Source organism: Zingiber officinale, chromosome 2B, assembly GCF_018446385.1.
Source record: "Zingiber officinale cultivar Zhangliang chromosome 2B, Zo_v1.1, whole genome shotgun sequence".
Lineage (NCBI taxonomy): Eukaryota > Viridiplantae > Streptophyta > Magnoliopsida > Zingiberales > Zingiberaceae > Zingiber > Zingiber officinale.
Genome location: NC_055989.1, coordinates 10,829,918 through 10,846,276, shown reverse-complemented (window position 1 = coordinate 10,846,276; position 16,359 = coordinate 10,829,918). Strand labels below are relative to the sequence as shown.

The 16,359-nt window shown below is 39.2% G+C and overlaps 1 non-coding gene across 1 annotated transcript; it reads left to right on the top strand.

Annotated features, from left to right (window-relative positions):
* The first annotated feature begins 4,454 nt into the window (after positions 1 to 4,454).
* On the top strand, positions 4,455 to 4,560 carry LOC122049886. The gene has a single exon (XR_006131135.1). It is a non-coding gene; the product is annotated as a small nucleolar RNA R71 (small nucleolar RNA).
* Positions 4,561 to 16,359: the final 11,799 nt, after the last annotated feature.

Below are 16,359 nucleotides of genomic sequence, written 5' to 3'. Positions count from 1 at the left end.
CAAGATTTTTCAAAAGATAGTCAAGTGACTATCAAAATAAGCAATCAAAGCACGACAATCGAAATAGAATGCAGAACAAAAACTAAACATGCAGAAAACAGGCAAACACTGAACACTAAAATGCAAAAAAAGAAAAATCATGTTCGACACCCCCCCCCCCCCCGGACTTAAACTTTTCATCGTCCCGATGAAATCAATATGGTGGAGGAGGTGGAGGTGGAGGTGGAGGTGGACGAGGAAAAGGATGCCTACGACGTGGTTGGCCAATAGGAAAACTAGGGAAACCTAGAGTTTCACTCAGGATTATATGATACTCAAACAAAGCATCTACTTGTTGGCTAGTGACATTCATGTTTTACATAAAATCCCTCATTCTAGCTTGATCCGTATCATAATCCTAGATAAATTCATCCACTTGACTTTGAAAATTCCTCGTGAATCGAAAGTGCTCTTGTACTTCTCTAAACTGATTATCCAATAAAGAGAAGCGACCTTCCAACATTCTTCGTTGGGCATCATGCTTCTCATGAAGCGATTCTAGAGAAGTACGAAAATTAGAAAAGTCAAAACTAGAGGAACCCGTACCATAGGCAAAAGAATGCCTAGCAGGATCCGGATGTCCGGAGGGCTGCGGGTATCCAGATGTCGAGGGCTCAATATGTGGCTCCATATCTCCAGATATGGAGGGGACATTCTCGGGGTCTACATCAATGATTACCCAATTAGCTGGGTTACGAATGGAAGTTCGTTTGGGACAAGGAAGAGGTAGAGGGAAACCATTCCTCCTAGGAAATGCAAAACCGTTCTCATCCCAAACAATCATTTTCATGGCAAGACATGCATCCATGTCGATCATATCATTGCCATGAATAACTTCCAACCCATGTAAATCAAGTTCCAAGTTAATTGCTATTTGAGTAATCAACCCACCAAGAACTATTGATCCCGAAGACGCCCTCGCAGCTCTCACTAAGGTTTGCAGAAAATGAAAACCGGAATCAAAATCAACCTTATGTAACATAGCCCATAGAGCATAAAGTCCTACTTTCTTAACGACTCCATCACTTTCCCCTCTACCAAAAATAGTTTTGCTCATGACATGATGTAGGTATCTAAAAACAGGATTTTGCATGTGAGAAGTCTTGGCTCTAGAGGGCTCATAGGGCTGATCTGATCCAGTGATAGAATTCCAAAAATTGTTCCAATTGAACCTAGCGTTAAACCTTCGAGAGCTACCGAAAGACAATCCAAAATAAGTGTTGAAATCACTAAATGTCCATTGAAATTCTTGATTCATTAATCTAAAGGTTATCTTGCCAACATAATCATCCTCATTGCCAAAATGGACATCTAATAAACTTAGAAACTCCAAAACAAGGTGAGGATAAGTAGGTAGATGTGTGTACAACATATCACTCCAATCTAAGAACCCAATCATCCAATCTATATCATCCCTAATTCCCATCATATTTAAAATGATTGGGTCCATATACCTAGTACACATGATCTTTCTATTGATAAGAATTGCAAATCTAGTCATTTGATCATCATTTCTAAATATGATATTGAATTCGTTGTCATTACCTTTGTTGCGTGAGGTCCTCTTTCCTTTGCATTGCACTGGTTGTTTCCCTTTATCTTTGGATGGCTCCTTCCCTTTGTCTCCACCGCTAGACCCACCACCTCCCTTGCGAAGTCTCTTCAAAAGGTTGGACATTTTGTCAAGTTAGAGTGGGGAAAGGTACTGTTTGTGGTTGGAGAAACTAGATCTTGAAGAAATAGATCTTAGGGTTATGAAAGTGGAGATCTTGGATCTAGGAGAAGAGAAGAATCTAGATCTAGATGAAGTTTGTGGACAAGAAATAGTTTTAGACATAGATCTGAGAAGGTTTGGAAGAAAGGTTGAAGAAGAAGGGAGTTTTGGAGAGAAGAGTGTGTTAAGATGAGGAGGGTGTGTGGGGGGCACGGCTTGAATCTGGCCGTGTATAGGAGACACGGTCTGGTAAGATTTCCCCACACGGGTCGTGTAGATCTACACAGCCCCTGCCTTCTCCCTCTCGGGTTGGGGTTTAGGGTCACACGGCCGTGCCAATTGGCATGGCCATAACCTTCTTCTCCTCGACTATCCTTACACGGCCATGTCTAGGACACGGCTTCACCAGTTTCCTTCTCTGGATATTCCACACGGCCATGTCGGATAACACGACCAATGTAAGCTTCGGCACTGGTTTCTCCACACGGCCGCGTGCGAGACACGGCCAAGAAATTCTCCTCCTCTGGATTCTTCACACGGCCGTGCTTGGGGCACGACCATGGACCTTTTCTCCTCTGGAGACTCCACACAGTCGTGTCATGTAGACACGACCTAAGCATCTCCCTTCTCTGCACCATAAGCCTGGTCGTGTATAGCACACGACCATGCTCTGTTTTGCTCCAATTGATGATTCTCCTCCTTTATAGCTCTTCCAATACTTCCATGCCCATGAAGAAGTCATGGCCAGCTCATGGAAGTGAAATTTCAACCTGAAAATAAAACAAAAACCAAGTAAAAACACTACTAATGGACAATAGAGACATGGAATGAAACTAGCTAAAAAGAACCCTTGGGTTGCCTCCCAAGAAGCGCTTGTTTAAGGTCTTTAGCTCGACCAATCTTGATTATTCCTCTCTTTTCCTTGCCCTTGGAGGGCAGACATATTTGTCACTTTTGTTGGGAGGTCTCCTCCCAACATCTTTCGCCACAATATTTTCTTCGTTTGGTGGCCTCCCATGAGAATGGAAATTCCATTCCTCCAATTTGTAAATGCTTGCCCTGCTACAAGCATTTAAGAGAGAAGAGACATGGTTAGAGGCTTTAGATAAATCATATTCCAACCGTTCCTTACCAATCACCAAAGAAAGTTTATGATTTTTAACATCTATAAGAGCTCCTGCAGTAGCAAGGAATGGTCTTCCCAATATAATAGGGATTTTTGGGTCCTCCTCCATGTCTAACACAACAAAATCGGTGGGAATTATACTCCCACCTACTTCTACCGGCACATCTTCGATGATACCCATAGGGTACCTGCAGGAGTGATCAACAAGTTGTAGTGTCATGGTAGTAAGTTTAAAGTTTTTGAGACCTAATTTATTACAAATAGAATAAGGAATGAGGCTAACACTTGCCCCCAAATCACAAAAAGATTTCTCAATAAATTCAGTTCCTATATTGCAAGGAATATAAAAGCTTCCGGGGTCTTTCAACTTTGGGGAAGTGTTCTTTTTCAAAAGAGCGCTGCATTCCTCTGTAAGTGCAATGGTCTCTATGTCTCCTTTCCTTCTTTTGTTTGACATAATGTCCTTTAAGAATTTGGCAAACTTGGGCATTTGAAGGATTGCATCAATGAGTGGTACTTCAACACATATTTCTTTCACCTTCTCCAAGAATTTTCCAAACTCTTCATCCTTCTTTAACATAATAAGTCTTTGAGGAAAAGGGACTGCTATACTTTGATGGTTGAGTGGAAGAGTCTCTTCAACCTTAGTGGTACTCTCCTCATCAACTTGAATCTGATTTAGTGTTGGAGGAGAGAGCTCTTCTTCAGTGTGCATCCCTTTTGGAGCAGTCACTTGGGGATCTCCCAAGGTCCGTCCGCTCCTAAGCTCAATTCTATTGCAGTAGTCCATAGAATTGACATTAGGCTTGCCAGGTAATTGTCCTGGTGTTCTAGAAGATGAGGAAGCTAGTTGGGCAATCTGGCTTTCCAGAATCTTTTGATGTCTGTCAGAATTATCCATTCTCTGAGTAAACTTTAAAATATCTTGTTTCATTTCATTCTGAGTGGATATAATTTCTTCAAACATCTTTTCAATTTTAGACATAGGAAAGGCTTGAGAAGATTATTGCTGAAAATTCTGCTGCCCGAACTGGAAATTAAGTCTTGCCCCCATAGATGGTCCTTGATCTTGATTATTTCTATAGGAAAAATTAGGATGACTTTTCCATCCAGGGTTGTAAGTATTTGAGTATGGATTGTTCTGCCTTTGATTGAAACCCATGATTGCATCACATTGCTCTAATTGATTGATTTGTGCAGTGATAGCTCCTAATGGACATGAGTCATTTGAATGTTCAGAACTTCCACATACTTCACAAGAAGAAATAATGGCATTGACCGTACTTGAGCTAGCTCCCATATTCTCAAACCTTTTTGTAAGAGCATCCAGTTTTACAGCCAATAAAGTCACTGCATCAACATCAAATTTTCCTGATGCTTTTGTTGTTGGGTTCATACAAAAATAGCCACCACTTCTTTCATTAGCTCATTGATGGTGATTTTGTGCTACAGTTTCAATTATCTCCTCGGCTTCATCCAAACTCTTGTTCATAAGTGCCCCTCCATGAATTAAGGGACGCCTTTGTATGATGGTTGATGTCGTTATAAAATGTATGTAGCACTAACCACCTTTCCAAACCATGGTGTGGGCATTGTCTGAGCATACTATTGTATCTATCCCAAGCTTCAAATAAAGATTCAGAATCCGCTTGTTTAAAGCTTGCAATAAGATTCCTCATATGAGCTGTTTTACTTGGAGGATAGAATTTGTCAAGGAATTGTTGCTCACATTGCTCTCATGTGGTGATGTTATTTGGAGCCAAAGAATTCAGCCATTGCTTGGCTCTATCTCTTAAAGAAACCCCAAATAATAGTAGGTGCACTGCCTCTGAAGGAACACCATTCATTTTCATTATGCCGCATATTTCATAGAAGACTTCCAAGTGTTGATTTGGGTCTTCATGCGGTCCTCCACCAAACTGATTTTGCTGCACCATAGATATAATTGCATATTTGATCTCAAATTGTTTACTTCAACTGAAGGCCTTGAAATACTAGATAGAAAACCCCTAGCATAAGGTGCTGTATAATCCTTTAGTGGTCTATTCGCCATGATAGAATGTTCTTGTTCTTCTTGTTATCTTTGTAGAATTTTTCTTCTATGAAATGTTCTGTCTATCTCAGGGTCTAGAGGAAGAAGTTCTCCTGTAAAGTTAGATCTTCGCATACACGAGAACAAGCTAGCGAGATATGTTTACAAAAGAAAAATAAAGAAAGAGACTAAATCAAGAGAAAATAGAGAAAAGTTAGACAAAAATGTTAGAATTAGAAATGCAGAATTAGAATTACAACAAAAAGAATTGACAAGAATGTTATACAAGAAAGGAAAAACTTATGAAAATAGAATTCTAACAATTAGCTACAAATATGCAAATGAAAAGAAAAGTTATGTCTAGTCTAACTCAATTGAAAATCCCTAATGTTATAGCGCAGTCCCCGGCAATGGCGCCAAAAACTTGTCAACCTCCGCAAGTGTACGGATATGTCGTAAGTAATAATAAAAGATATCAAATCCACAGGGACTGGAATAACCACTAAAGATGTCTCAAAGCGAGTTAGCTAAACAACCAATCAATTGCTTTAAAAAATCTAAGTGTAACTAAGAAAGGTAAACAAAGGAATGAAAGAATAAGAAACAAGAATAAGAGCAATGATAAAGTTATGTTCTAGGAGTTTTGGTTTCTTTGTAATGTGTATTCAATGTAATGATCTACCAAATATTATTTCTCAATTGTCCACCATTTGTAGAAGGTTTTCAGTTCCCTCTTGCAATAGACAACCGACCTAGGACTGAAATATATCTAAATGCAATCAACTAGGAATGAACTCTATGCTGTCCTTACACGGGCTTGCCTGTCACGTGCGTCCCTCAGAAAATCAACATAGAAATCACTACTCTTCAACCTCATTAGATATAAAGATTAATGCATACAATCTATCCTACCTTCTTGAAATACCTAATTTCCCCTTCAAGATTACCCCTCAAACGTCCTTACACGGGCATGTTCCTGTCACGAACGTCCCTTGAAAAATCGAATGAGAAGCAATCCATACAAGATCCATAAGATATTCAAACATTCAATCAAGCATGGTAATTAAGCCCTAATCACAACAATCCACACAAGAAAGAATAGATACAAAACAGGGCAAAATCATATAAATAGGTAATTTGGCAAATCCATAAGAGTTTACATCAAATCTCCATTACAAATACTCCCTCCATCCTAGAACAAGAGATCTAATCCATGGAATAAGGAAAGAATCCAAAAGAATAAGAAAAGACAAACATCTTGATCTCAAATCCAAGAAAAATAGGGAAGAAAAAGCTTATCTACGATGAAGAACCATCTTCGGATCCAATCCTCGCTCCCCGGAGTCGAAACATTGATGATCCGCCCTTGAATCGCCGGAAATCCCTCCAAGAAGGTGGAGGAACGCCCAAATCTTGAATTCCCCCAAAAGGGAGAAGATCCCCTTTCAAAACTTGAAGAAACCCTTATATAGAGGTGAGGTTCGGGCGCCACACGGCCCCGAGGCACGGCCGTGTGAGGTTCACACGGCCAGAGTCATTCCCTTCTCTACCAACCTTACACGGTCGTGTGTTGTACACGGTCGTGGCTTGCTTCTGCAAATGCTCCCCTTGCACGGTCGTGTAGATCTACACGGCTTGCACTGGCTCTGCCTCTGGAAACCTGGCACGGTCGTGTGGTGTACACGGCCAGGGCCCTCTTGCTCACTGGAAATCCTGCACAGTCGTGTGATGTACACGGCCAGGGCCTTCTTGGTCTCTGGAAATCTCACATGGTCGTGTGGTGTACACAGTTAGGGCTCCATCTAGCTTCAAATCTTCACACGGCCATGTGAGGTTCACACGGCCATAGCGACTTCCATCTCTGCTTCATCCACACAGCCAAGGAACTCCACACGGCCTGGGCAACCCCCCATGGCAGGGTCGTGTGGCTCACAGGGCTTGTGCCTTTCCTCCTTGTTCAAGTGTCAAAATCTTCTCCAAATTCAACTCCTGTGTACACAAAATGCATAAAAGCATATCTCCGAACAAAAAGAGTAAATATGTTCAAAAGGAAAGTTAGAAGTACGAAAGTGCATAGATAAAGCATATACAAGGTATGTGAATGTGCGTCAAAACATGCTAAACAAGTGTATACAATCTACGCACATCAGTAATGAAGGGAGACACTGATAAGTTGAAATCATGTACAAAAGTTCGTTTGTTTGTGGATTATCCTAAAGGAACGAAAGGTGGTTTATTTTATAGTCCTAAAGATCATAAGGCCATTGTTAGCACCAATGCCTGATTTTTAGAAGAGAATTATGTAATGAACCACAAGCCCATGAGTAAAATTATTCTTGAAAAAATAAGAGAAGACACATCTACCTTAGTACCAACGGTACAAGATGATATACCATAAGAAATTGCAACACGTGTCACAAACGATGCACAATTACAAGCAGTACCACGTCGTAGTGGGAGGGTTGTTCGGCAACCTGATAGATTCATGTTTTTGGGAGAGTCTTCGGACTTGATCCCTGGTAAACATGAACTTAATCCATGCACATATGATGAAGCACTCCAAGATAAAGATGCAGCATCTTGGCAAAGTGTAATGAACTATGAAATAGAATCTATGTATTCTAATCAAGTCTGGGAGCTTGTAGAACCACCAAATGGTGTAAAAGTCATTGGGTATAAATGGGTCTACAAAAGAAAAAGAGAGACAGACGGAAAGGTGGAAACCTTCATAGCAAGGCTTGTTGCAAAAGGTTATACTTAGAAAGAGGGAATCGAATATGAGGAAACCTTTTCGCCGGTAGCCATGCTTAAGTCTATCTAGATCCTTTTATCTATTGCCGCTCATATAGATTATGAGATTTGACAAATGGATGTCAAGACAGCTTTCCTTAATGGAAGTCTTGAAGAAAACATCCATATGAAGCAACCAGAGAGATTCATTGCAAAGGGCAAAGAGCATCTTGTTTGTAAGCTCAATCGGTCTATCTATGGACTAAAGCAAGCTTCGAGATCTTGGAACATCCGATTTAATGAAGTGATCTAGTCTTATGGATTCATTCAGTGTCTGGATGAGTCTTGCGTATACAAGAAGAGTGACAGAAATGTGGTGGTATTTCTTGTACTATACGTAGATGACATTTTGCTCATTGGCAACAATGTCAAAGTGTTGTCAGACGTAAGAGTATGGTTGTCCAAACAGTTTGATATGAAGGACTTGGGAGAATATGGACATATTCTTTGGATCAAAGTAATAAGGGATCGCAAGAAAAGAATATTGTGCTTATCCCAAGCTTCATACATTGATACTATCCTACCTCGTTTTAGCATGCAAAACTCCAAGAAAGGTTTTCTACCTTTTCGGCATGGAGTACCTTTATCTAAAGAGATGTGTCCTAAAACATCAAAGGAGATAGAGGACATAAAAGCAGCTCCTTATGCTTCGGCTATAGGAAGCCTAATATATGCAATGCTATGTACGAGACCGGATATCTATTTTACCGTAAGCATGGTTAGCAGATATCAAAGTAATCCAGGACAGGGACATTGGACTGCCGTAAAGCATATATTAAAGTACCTGAGAAGGACTAGAGATTATACACTGATTTACCAGGCAGATGATTTGCTTCATGTGGGTTACACAGATTCAGATTTCCAATCAGACAGGGACAATAGTAAGTCAACCTCAGGGTATGTGTTTACTTTGGGAGGTGGAGCCATAACATGGAGGAGTGTTAAGCAGAAATGTATTTCGGACTCCACCATGGAAGCTGAGTATGTGGCAGCCTTTGAGGCAGCCAAAGAAGTTGTATGGCTCAGAAATTTTTTTATGGACTTAGATGTGATTCCTAGTTTGCCAAAAATTATCACAATTTATTGTGATAATAGTGGTGCAGTAGCAAACTCGAAGGAACCATGAGCCCATAGGGCTAGTAAACACATTGAGCACAAGTACCACTTGATATGAGACATCGTAAAGCGAGGAGAAGTTGTTGTCGCCAAGATTGCATCAGAAGATAACCTGGCAGATCCTTTCACTAAGGCCCTTCCGTCAAGAACTTTTGATAGACATGTAGAAGGGATGGGAATGAGATGTGTGGCAGCATATAAGATAGCATAGTCTTTTAGTATAAGTGAGAGATTGTTAGGATGTATACTAAAAGTCTAGCTTTTTGTATGAACATTTATTGAATGAATATTTATTTTGTAATAAAAATCACATAGGTCAAATATCTGCATTTAGTTAAATGCAGTTATCCATTTAGTCAAATATCTGCATTTAGTTAAATGCAGTTATCACAATTTAGATAACATGGTGTGTGGTGTCACACAGAAGATCATGTTATTAGTTCCTTATAAATTATAAATAGTAGCTGACAACCAAAATGGATTTGGACAAACCATTGGAATGGTTGTAGTGTAATTTGGTATTAGTTTATCTTAACTATAAAATTATACTAGTACATTATGTGTGTATTGAGCATGACCATTTAAGGTTGTTTCTTTTATACTGACTGCATAAAAGAACATAACCTCTGTTATTATAGATGTGTGTACTCTTAATCCCGATATAATAACAAGCACATATAATTAGTATTTATTTTTTTAATTTATCAATGGGTGAGATTTATTCGTTAAATCAATAGGCCCGATAAGTTGGGAAATAATATTATTTATTTGGTATGTTGTTGATTATAGAAGAAAATTGTGTCCTAGTAATATAGGTTGATGATATCCCCTTGAGGAGCTCATAAGGATTGTCATATAAACCCTGCAGGTGGACCTAGTCCGGCATGTCAATGAAGTTGAGTGATACTACTCTTGGAGCTAGATATTAATTAAGTGAGTTGTTAGTAACTCGTTTAATTAATGGACATTCGATATCTTAAACACAGGGAGATTAATGCCCTCATGATAAGAAGGAGCCCATAATGTAATATGGGATTGGTGCGGTAGTTCAATAATAATTCTTTAGTGGTATGAGTTATTATTGATGAACTTGAGTTGGGTGTTCAAGTCGAATACAGGAAGCTCAAGCTCATTGGGAGACCAAAATCAATCCTCCTCTCGGTCCCTGTTGTAGCATCTATAAAGTCTTGTATCCACAAAGTCCACTTCTTACCCAAGTAATGGGTCGGACACATCCTTGCTTGGTGCAAGGGGGTCGGCCAAGCATTAGCTTGGAGCACAAGTAGTGGCCAGCCAAGCCTTGCTTGGTGCCCAAGCAAGGGGCTGGCCATAGCATGATAGAAAAGGAGATTTTATTTAAAATTAAATTTTGATAAAATCTTTCCTTTTTTGAAGTCATCCACAAAGTTTTAAAAGAAAGTTTTAAATTTTAAAATATTTTATTTTATAGCTATCTACAAAGGATTAAAAGAGAGATTTTAATTTTATTAAAATCTTTCCTTTTTTGTAGTTATCTATAATGTTTAAAAAAGAGATTTTAATTTTGATAAGACTTTCCTTTTTTGTAACCATGATTTAAAAGAGAAGCTTTAATTTTAATCTTTCCTTTTTTGTAGCCTTCTACATTGTTTAAAAGAGAGAGATTAATTTTAAAACTTTCCTTTTGTAGCCATCACAATAGGAAATTTAAAAAGAGAGAGATTTTAATTATTATTAAAATTTTCTTTTTTTCCATGACCAAGGATTATAAAAGGGAGGTAGAGAGTGCCTTACAAGATGTAGAAAAATCTCTCAAAAGCTCCTCTCTTTTCCTTGGTGGGCGACATCCCTCTCTCTATTCTTTCCTTGATTGTTCTCCTAGGGTCGACCACTATTTTTAGCTATTCTTCTTCTCATCTTGCTTGGTGGCCGAAACCTTGCTTGGAGGGGAAGAACATAAGGGTCGGCGGTTTCTTGGAGAAGAAGGAGAAGAGAAGGAAGTTTCCTATTTTGGCATTCTTTGGGTGGCTGAAACTTGTAGGCAAAGAAGAAGGTTTGGGTGGATTTCATCTTGGTAGATCATCGCCCACACGACGTCCAAGAGGAGGAGAGAAATACAGCAGAAAATCAAGAGGTCTTTGTTTACAAAGAAAGGTATAACTAGTTCTTAATTCCGTAGCGAAACTAGTTTTTCTTTGTATGGATCCTGAAATACCAACACAAGAGGCTAGCGATTTCGTGTTTCATTTTTTGTGTTTTGATTTAGTGTTTTGATCTTGTACTTCTATTGAGATCTCTGTAGTTAAACCTAGGGTTACTGTAAGAAGTTTAAATATCTAATTTTTTTGAAAGACTTTGTCTAGGAAGTGGCTGATGATCTCATACCCAAGAAGGTCGAGTGTCTCGCCATGTTTAACCTGGAAGTCAATCCTTGAAATATATATTTAATCAACTTCTGTAACATGGGATGAACTTAGATTAATAATGTTAAATATCATTTGCAATCCAAATTTTAACTACTGAAGAACACATGAGTTGAACTTGAAGTAAAAATGTTAAGTTCCATTTCCAATTCAAGTTTAACTTATGAGGAACACATAGGTTGTTAGGAAAGTTCTGTGCTTGTACAAATTTTTGTACAGGGGAAGTAGAACGGAATTCCGAGTAGCACCCAACAAAAATATCAGAAGCTAGAATAGATTAAGATCAAATATGAGTTTATTTGATCTAAAGAAGAGAGAGTGGAGTTAGTGGTAACCACCTCTCCTATTCTCCCTTAAAGAATTTGGACAGCCACAATCATGATAATACTTGGAGAGTTTGGGAGCCGCAACCTTTTGATCTTCCCTCTAGAGAGTTGAAGAGACATTCATCTTCTTTGGAAGTTATAAGTAGCCATCCTTGGAAAATTTGGATTGCAATCCTCTCCACTTCTCCCTTAAAGTTTTGGCAACCTACTCCTTTCCTTGGAGAATTTTGGCATCCCCTCCCATAGGAAGAAGATAATGATCTTCTTCCCTTTCTTCCATCAAAAGAGACTCATCTTCTTGTCATTTCTTCTCCTCTTCGAGAAGTGTTGTTGCCGCCCATGATCAACTTGAGAGAATTGGTAGTGTGCTACAAGAGAGAAAGTCAATTTTAATATTGCTTCCAAAAATTTGATCGATCTAAGAGGCTACCACCAAACGGATCGTGTCAAGTTTATGATCTAGTGCATATGGATACCGCTAGAGGAGTCACACATGGGATTCTCATTTGTTTGTGATTGTATTCACATTCATCAAGGATTACGAGATATGTTTCATTTCATATGTACTACGAAGTGATCCATGTTTTACGAAATATATATATATATATATATATACTACTATGCTTGGATACTAACAAAGGGGTGATTGAGAAGGCAAAGGGCTTGACAATCTTTATTCGTGCACATCATAAAACATTATCAATGATAAGAAAGTTTACCAAAAAAAAAGGACATAATGAGGCCGGAAGTAACAGATTTGCAACCACTTTTCTAACTGGTACTATGATGAAGAGGGGCCCCACCAGAGATGAGTCAAAGCTGGGAAGCACGGCTGACATGGAGGTCAAAGTTAAAGAAATAAGGACCGCAGATTAGGCGATGTCGATCGAACGAGGTAGCAAGGCCGGATGAACGGGGTGCCCAATTCGTGACAACGAGCATAGTTCTGAACGGATGAACCTGTCCAAGCGGACGGGCATAGTTCCGAATGGATGAACCTGTCTAAACGACCAGTCTTTGAAAGCCAATGACAGAATGATAAGGGCAATAGTAAAATCCTCGGGCCACCAGCTTAGCCAACCGGGTGTCACGACCGAGCGACTACTAGTCGACCTATAGTGGGACCCCTTGCATATCTCATCATACCCTTATGGAGGTTTACGCCACTGACAATAGAACATGTTCAGTAGGTAAATCATACTTTAAAAGCTTCTAACCTATCACATCAGATATGTGCATTCTCGCCTAAGGGTGGATGTCAGAGACACTTTTTGACTTATCTTTTCCTAGGATGCTTTAGAAAATGTGTGCATACTTTGAGATGTGTGCATACACACTATAATGGCACTGTAAAAGGGTTCCCATATACTGACGGAGGTATGCGCAACTTCGTTATTTTACACGCTCTAGCTATAGTTTTCTACTATTCTTCCATTGCCTAGATTACTGACTTGAGCGTCGGAGGGCCAACGTTGGAAACCTCTTCCCAGCCCATCACTAATGTTCTTTGCACTGCAAGATTGCATGGAGTCTTCACCCCATCAACCTTCTAGCCACATCCCCAGCTTGTCGTCTTCCCCGCTTTTGGACAGGATCATATTTAGCGTCGTTTGTGGGAATCCTACCTATAGCCAAAATGTGAAGATGGAGGACGCTGGATGATTCACTATCGTGATGCTAACTTAAGAAGATTTAAAGATGTTAACACAAGCTCGAGCTATGAAGATGTTGGAGCAGTAGCAGACAACAGCCGGCTACCGAGGAAATGACCCCGCAATGTCGATGATAGGCCAGTAAGCTGATCCCAAAGCCCGAGCAAAAAACCCCGTCGCTCGCAAGCCTAACAACAAGTTGACCGGTGCCTTCGAAGAAGTACTGAATGCACCAATCCCATATCACCGGGCATTATTCCGCACGCCGTCAAAGAACCAAGGCCGAGCGAAAAGGACACAAGGGTTCTCTTTAGAGGATATGCCCATTTGGGACTGGAGGAAAGGCAAAACACCCTAGCCCGACAACCCTCCCGAGCAAATCAATAGGTAGTTCTCTCAAGAGATCCTAGACAACCAACTCCGCCTCACTATAGACCACTAACGATCGGAGAGTACACGGGGGTGACAAACCTAGAAGACCATCTCATCAAATTTGATAACATAGCTACACACTATTAGTACACATGATAAAGTAAAGTGCTGAGTATTCCTCACCTCTCTCTGGATCAGTGCAGAAGTGGTTCAAGCGATTACCGATCGGGTCAATATGTAACTTTAAAGACTTCCAAACGGCATTCCTTCAACACTTTGCAAGGAGCTACCACTTTCAAAAGACGAATGTCTACCTGTTCACAGTTAAATAAGGGCCCAAGAAAGTACTATGGGCTTATATTAAGAGGTTTAACCAAGTGGTCATGGAAGCCCCATCAACCACTCCTGAAATCTTGGTAAGTTCTTTTTTCCAAGGACTTACAGATGGCGATGTCTTTCTCTCTCTCATCTGGAAGCCCCCGAGAGACTTTGATCACTTGCTCAGGCGAGCTACCAAATGCATGAACGTCGAGGAGGCCCAGGCAGCTCGGAAGAAGGAAGTGATTCTCGAGCTAGCTGTTGTCCTAGAGTGTCGAGTGGCCCATACACATCAACTGCCCAAGGGGCCCTGAGTGAGAGTGGCACAGCCACAATCAGAGCCCTAAACCCATGCGGTCCAGCATGTAGAAGCCGAATGGACAAAGTTTACTAAGTCTCGGTCGTGGACGCTGCTCTTCTATTCTTATCATCGGTCGGCCATGCACAACACCAGAGATTGCTACCATCTCAAGCCAAAGCAACGCCGACCAACTTCTCCAAGATTTCGCCACTGATCCCCATCTCCCGATCGACACCATCATCGTCGATCAGGAGAATAGCACGAGGAGGGAAGGCCAACGACTGAACAATACCAACAGCAATCCCAGCGAAGAGACTATGAGAGGCCCGCCCGGGCATCCGCCAAGCGGGCACGCCCGTCAGCTCGAGAAGAAGAGAATCTAAGCAACACTGCTCGGGGTGACATAGGCATGATCACAGGAGGACCAACTGACAACGATTATAATCGGGCTTGGAAGTCGCATACTCGGCGATTGAAAATGCATGCTATCGAATGCAGCAAAGAAAAAGCAGAGAAACTAGAGATCAGTTTTGGTCATCGAGACTTGGAGGGAGTAGAAGCCCCTCATGACAACGCCTTGATTATCTGAGTGATAATTGCTAGCTATAATATTCACCCAACTTTTGTAAATACAGGTAGCTCAGTGAATATTATATTCAAAAAGGCATTTATCAACTACAAATTGATCGAAGCGAGCTGCATCCCATAATGACCGAAGCATAGGAAGTGAAGAAATGGTCACAGATGGATTTTTCACTTATGTTGAAGCATTCTTTCCTGATGATATTGATAGCTAAAGTGAGATAGTAAATGTGGAGTTGTTGAAGTATATCAATAAAGCGGGGCATTTGGAAGAGCATTGGCTATGGTGGAATGCAAAAAAAATGATGAAAAATATGATCCGGGCAAGAACTAAGAACTAAGTAATAATTCCTTACTTTATTTTATAATTTTTATTATTTTTTTCTTGATGTTGATTATTGTTATTGTTTGATTTATTTTTATTTAGTTGAATGGTGGCATCTTTTTAGAAATGGTGTATCTAAATTGTAAAAGATAACTAAAAGAATCCATTCTTTAACTATAAATTCTTCCGATTATGAGATAAATTAGAGTACTTTTGAGGGGGTAAGTACTTAATTATTTATTATATACAATGTACTAACTACCAATTACTAAATATCTAAATATGTATTTAATATTAATATTTTTCTTTAATATAGATACATACAAAATATAGTAGACTAAATATCAAAGATTGAACAATTTAGTTTATGTTCAATTCAATACCAAGATCATAGACAAAAAGAGAAGACAAGAAAAAAAAATTGATGTGCTACTTGCTAGTGAAGCAATTATGGCACAAGCATGAATTGTTGATCGTGGAGATAAAGATATTGAGACAAATATTGAAGATATAAGAGAACTTTTAGAAGAATTTATATTGAATGAAGAAGAGGAAGATGCCATAGATTTTGAGTTTGAATCCAATATAGAGGAAGTATTGGAAAAAATATGAAGATAAATTAGAAGAAGAAGAACGGTAAATTAGAGAAAAATCTCCAATGGTAATCAAACTTTGCATGCAATCCCCATGCCTAAAAAACTTTGTTTCCACTCCCTGCATGCAAAGTATTACTTGTTTCAACTCCCTCATGCAAATATTGATACCTAAATTGCCCCTCAGATTTTTTAGGTACAAAAAGTCCAAAATTGAGTACAAAAAATCTGAAAACGAGTATAATTCTTCTTAAAGTCAGTACTTTATATTAAAAATCGAGTATATTTTCTATCAAAATTGTTCCTCTTATTTTTTAGGTATAAAAAGTCTAAAATAAGTATAATTCTTGTTAAATTCAACACTTTACACTATAATCCAGTACTCTATACTAGGATCGAGTATATTTTCTATTGAAATTAACCCATATTTTTTAGGTACAAAAAGTCAAAAATTGAGTACAAAAAGTCTGAAAATGAGTATAATTCTTCTTAAAATCAGTACTTTATATTAAAAATCGAGTATATTTTCTATTAAATTCAGCACATTAAACTAAAACGAGTATATTTTGAGGTGAAAAAAAGAATCGTACTCAATTTAATAGAAAATATACTAGATTCTAATTTAATATACTGAATTTAAGAGGATTTATACTGATTTTTGGACTTTTTGT